This window comes from Lutra lutra, chromosome 7, assembly GCF_902655055.1.
Source record: "Lutra lutra chromosome 7, mLutLut1.2, whole genome shotgun sequence".
In the NCBI taxonomy this organism is placed as follows: Eukaryota; Metazoa; Chordata; class Mammalia; order Carnivora; family Mustelidae; genus Lutra; species Lutra lutra.
Window position 1 is genome coordinate 141,645,799 of NC_062284.1, and position 5,603 is coordinate 141,651,401.

Sequence of the window (5,603 nt, forward strand, 5' to 3'; positions counted from 1 at the left end):
ACAAGAGGCAATTTGATACAAGGGAATGAGCGTGGACTTTGGATCCAGCCAGGAAAATGTGATGCCTAGCTCAGTTTCTTCCTAGCTTTAGGACTCTGAGAATCTTGGGAATCTCAGAGGATCATCTTTCCTCATCTCTGTACTGGGCACATTTTTGTATTTATTTTATACCTTATATTTTATATTTATCTTATTCCTTAGGGTTCCTGAAAAACTTGAAAGAGATGATGTAGGTAAAACACAAAGTAGATCCACCCATTCCTTCAAAAAATAATTGTTGAGTACCTACTAAGTGCCTGGCATTATTTTCGATATCGGAAAATCAACAGTGAACAAGTCAGACCCAGATACCGACCTGGTATATCTCACATTCTTGCTGGGGTGAGACCATAAATGAATAAAGACATAAATGAGATCATATTTGATGATGAAGGCTTAAAGAGCAGGAGGTAGTGCAATAGAGAATGACTGGGGGTGGGGGAGCAGTGCTGGACTACTTCAGCAAGGGTAACCAGTGAGGGCCTCTCTGAGGAGTTGGCACTTGAACTGAGGCTGAGTAGTATGAAAGAGACATCGAAAGGATTAGCATGTGCAAAGGCCCTGAGGCAAAAATGAGATGGCCAGGTTAGAACATGTGAGGTAGTTAGGAGTAAAGGAGAGGCTACAAGGGAACACAACTGCCAGATCAGGAGATGACTTGAAGTTCACAACAAGAGATTGTATTGGGCTTTATTCTAAGTTCAATGGGAAGCCATCTGTAAGTTTTAAGCAGTGAAATTGCAGGATTAATTTGCATCCTGACTCTGCTAGATGGGGACAGAATCACAGTAAGATATGCAGGAAAAGACAAAGACCAGTTAAGACACTTTCTCAGTCTAGCCAAAGATAATGGACTATCACAGACGCAATGGAGAGGGAGAGAAGCCTATTAATCTGGGAATACAGCTTGGTAATGAAATTAGATGGAATCTGGAGAAAAGAAGCTTAACCTTTAGAAGCTGGATAAAGGAGTATCAGAATGGTTGCCAGTGAGATGGGAAGAAACCAGGAGAGTGCAGTGTCCTGGAAGCACTGCAGGAAAAGAATTTGGTGAAGAATGGAAAGGCCACCTGAGCCAAGAGAGCAACAAGAGGACAGAGAACAGCCTACTGGATTTGGCCAGATGAAGATCACATGGGTGACTTTGACTGATATACACCATTTCTGTGAGGGATCTGGGAAGGCAGAGACTGAAAATAAGGTCAATACATGCAAGGTATTTTAAAAATTCCTCCCTTAGAAATGGAAATTGGGTACCTCATACCTTATCTATGGAGACTAAGACATTTCTTTCATGATATTAAAAATATCCATAATAATAACAACTCATGAGCCTCACATGTCCCATCAGTATGGCAGACTGAGCAGACAATGAAAGACTATTCACCCCACATACCCCCAGTCCAAACAAATAAAAATGTTGGATACAATGTGACAATAAACTATTTAAATACAAAATCAATTTCAAAAGTATGGAAAGGAAAATCTCTGGGAGCTCAAAATGAAGATAAAACCCAAACCAGAGTCATTGGTGAAAGCTGAAGACAAAAATCTCACAAGATACTACAACTAATTATAGGAGCTGAAGTCTAGGGAAGAGCAAGACTTGAGGCTTACGTGAGGAGAGTGTGCCTCTGAGTCCCCTCACAAAGCCAGGAACCATGAAGCATGGCACACCCACGAAACTCCAAGCTGAAATGTTCTAAAATTTGTCCAGAGCTGATAAAACTCACAGGATCCTGAGTAACTTCCAATGGGAAGCTACTCAGAAGGGATTCCTCCACAACTCAAGAGAGCAAGGCTCCTATGAAACCCTCCCCCATTCGAGATGAGCTCACAACAAAAAATTACAATTCACAGGAGCAAAAAAATCACTCTGAGGTTTAGTAACAATCAATAGACATAGCAAATGAGATAAATTCACCTTTAAAACCAGAAATAAAAGAAAAAATTAGAAGAAACTTCCCATATGTAAAATCTTCAAAGAGAAATAGGAAAAAAATACATACAAAAACAAGATTGGGGGCACCTGGGTGGCTCAGTGGGTTAAAGCCTCTGCCTTCGGCTCAGGTCATGATCCCGGGGTCCTGGGATCAAGCCCCACATTGGGCTCTCTGCTCAATGTGGAGGCTGCTTCCCTTCCTCTCTCTCTGCCTGCCTCTCTGTCTACTTGTAATCTCTGTCAAACAAATAAATAAAATCTTTAAAAAAAAAAAAAAAAACAAGATTGAATGTAAACGCAAAGCCACATCTGAAAAGAACTAAATGGAGATTCTAAAAATGAAAAATACAATCATTAAGGTAGAAAAGTTAAATAGGTTAAGTAGAATAGACACACTGAAGCAAAAATATTGAACTCTAAAATAGACATTTGGAAATCGCACGGAATGCAGAAAAAATAAGTAACTTAAGTGAATAATATGGAAGAGTAATTTAAGATCTGCATAACAGAAAGAGAGCTCCTGTGCTCACTTCAGCAGCACATAAACTAAAATTGGAATGAGACAGAGAAGATTAACATGGTCCCAACACAAGGATAACATGCAAATTCACAAAGTGTTTCATATTTTTAGTGCATGGAGCACTGGGTGTTGTACATAAATCATGAATCTTGGAATACTGCATCAAAAACTAATGATGTGTTTTATGGTGACTAACATAACACATTAAAAAATAAAATAAAAAATAAATTTAAAGAAAAAAAGAAAAAAGAGTAGCTCTAGTATATTAAGTTGAACTCTCTTTGTAGGTCTAAAATGGTTGACTATCAGCAATTTCATACAATTTTATCTACAATGTCTAATACAAGTGGTGGAAAGGAAAAAAAATAAAGAATGAGGGAAGGGCTCCTGGGTGGCTCAGTCAGTTAAACATCCCAACTCTTGGTTTCAGCTCAGTTCATTGTCTTGTGGTGTTGAGATGAAGCCCCACACCAGGCTCTGCACTGGGTGCAGAGTCTGCTTGAGATTCCCCTCCCTCTTCCATCCCATCTGCTCTTCCCCCTGCTTGCACTCTTTCTCTCTCTAAAAATAAATAAATTCTTTTTTTAAAATGTGAGAAAGAGACAATGTTTAGAGAGCTGACAGTTGAGAATTTTGCAGAATTAAAAAAACCACAAGTCCTCATATTGACTCAAAACAATAGAAATTAAGTGTAGTAGACCCAACAAACATCAACAATAAAGGGGGAAATGACTAGAGAGAAAAGAAAGGAAGGATTGAATGATAGTTGAATGATAACATCTTGCCATTCTTTTACAAGTCCAGAAGACAATGATACAATCTTATAAAGACTTACAGGGGGGCGCCTGGGTGGCTCAGTGGATTAAGCTGCTGCCTTCGGCTCAGGTCATGATCTCAGGGTCCTGGGATCGAGTCCCGCATCGGGCTCTCTGCTCAGCAGGGTGCCTGCTTCCCTCTCTCTCTCTCTCTCTGCCTGCCTCTCCGTCTACTTGTGATCTCTCTCTGTCAAATAAATAAATAATAAAAAAATCTTTAAAAAAAAAAAAGACTTACAGGAAATGATAAGCCCACCACTCAAGTGAGAGCTGTAAAGGACATATTCAGATATACAAGGAAAAGGACAAACACATGACCCACAGACTCTTAACAAAGAAAATTGCTATGATGAGAAAGCAAAGTCAGAGAGAAGGAGGGGAGTTCATGAAGCAGTGTGAGTCTACAAATTGGTAAATAGTTGGAAATCCAAATAAATATCAACTGAAAAGAAGTTAGAATGACTAAAGAAGAGTAAAAATATGGTAGAACTAAAATATTAAACAATACTAACATTCTTTAAAGAGAGGAAGAATTCATAATTTAAAGCATTCTAAGGTCATTAAGTAGTTAGGACAGAGGACATAAAGACCTGCAGATTTTGCTAAATATACACCTTAAAATTTGAGGACAACTGCTAAAAATATAATTGTAGAATGTACTTCTCCCAAATCTGTAGTTACAAAAAATTAAATCAACCCTACAGACAGGTCTAGGCACTTATTCTATAAAGGGCCAGATAGTAAATATTTTCCAATTTGTATGGTTCCTGCCAAAACTATTCAGCTCTCACCATAATGCAAAAACAGCCACTGACCATATGTAAGTCAATAAGCCTAGCTATGTGCCAATAAAGTTTTATTTACAAAAACAGGTGGCAGGCCAGATTTGATCTGAAAGCCATAATTTGCCACCTACTGCCATAGAAGGCAAATGAAAGGACAAAAGAGAGTAATCAAGAAAATGTATATATGTAAAAAACAAAAAACTAAGTCCATGAGGAATCACAATAAAAGTAAATGCATTAAATTTATCTATTAGAATATCCATGTTGCAGAATGACACCATGTGATGCCACGTATATACAGGTTTAAAACACGGAACAATACCATTTACCTTTTATGTCTATGCTCATGTGTAGTAAAGGTACAGAAAGGATGCATCCAATTCCAGAGTGTTGCCTCACTCAGGAAGTGAGAAGAATAGATTTGGAGAAGGGTAAAATAGAGAATCAATATAACTGTCCAAAGATTTTGTTTCCAAAACAAACAAAAGAGCCAAAGCCAGTTTTTCAAACATTAATATTTGTTAATTCTAGGTAGTGGGTACATGGGCATTAGTTACCTTACTCTTCATATTTTTAAGTTTGAAAAGTGTCTTTTTTAATCACTCATATCTCATTCAAACCTTAGCAATCATTAGGAAAATGGTTTTTCAAACTCTGTTTCCAGATGAGGAACTTGAAGTTCCACACAGTCCAGAGACTTGGAAAAATGAGACCATAATCTTCCAACTCAATTAAATGCATTCTAGATACTGCATGATGTTTTGTGGGAACTTGAAGACATTTATTTTTCAAACACCCTATCTCTATGATCCCCAGGACCCCCATTTTTACCAGATACTTTTTCTCTTCCAACCAGTCCTTCTGCCTCACCCTCTTCCCACCCATCCTCTGCTCTCTAGACATTTATAGTGTGAAAATACAGCTTGAATCACACCACACTCCACCTCTTCAGTGTCAGCTGTGGGCCTGAGGATATGAAAACAAAGAAGACATGGTTCTCAGTGTGATTTAATTTTCAACTCAACCAACCTCTACCTGGGCAAATGTGAACTTCTCTAAGTCTCCATCTCTTTGTCTTTAAAATGGTCATCACTAACCCTACCATACATGCTACCTAAGCCTCTTTTTTTTTTCCAAGAAAAAAAAGATGAAATCATCTAGCAGATAATCTGTCCTTACAGAAAAATTCCAAACTCCTGAGCACAGGGCCTAGTAGGGTTACCCAGACCACACAGGTCACATTTGAAAAAAAAAAAAAATGGTGTATTGTCCTGCACACACATGGCCATCACCAGAACACCATAAGCCAATCACACACCTTCTGTAGGCCTCTGATTTCCAGTCATTATAGAACAGGTTAGTCCAGACAATCTCTAAGAATACTTTCAGCTCTGCCACCTTGGGTCACCCACTTGGTTCCCCTGGGACCCATGAAAGCAGAGCCTTCAAGGCTTGTCCTATGTAAACATCAGCCCCAGCCATGGTGAAGAGCATGGCATCAT

The 5,603-nt window shown here is 38.7% G+C and overlaps 1 non-coding gene across 1 annotated transcript; it reads left to right on the forward strand.

The window, feature by feature from the left end:
- Positions 1 to 2,503: 2,503 nt before the first annotated feature.
- Positions 2,504 to 2,610, forward strand: LOC125105762 (U6 spliceosomal RNA). The gene has a single exon (XR_007129029.1). It is a non-coding gene; the product is annotated as a U6 spliceosomal RNA (small nuclear RNA).
- Positions 2,611 to 5,603: the final 2,993 nt, after the last annotated feature.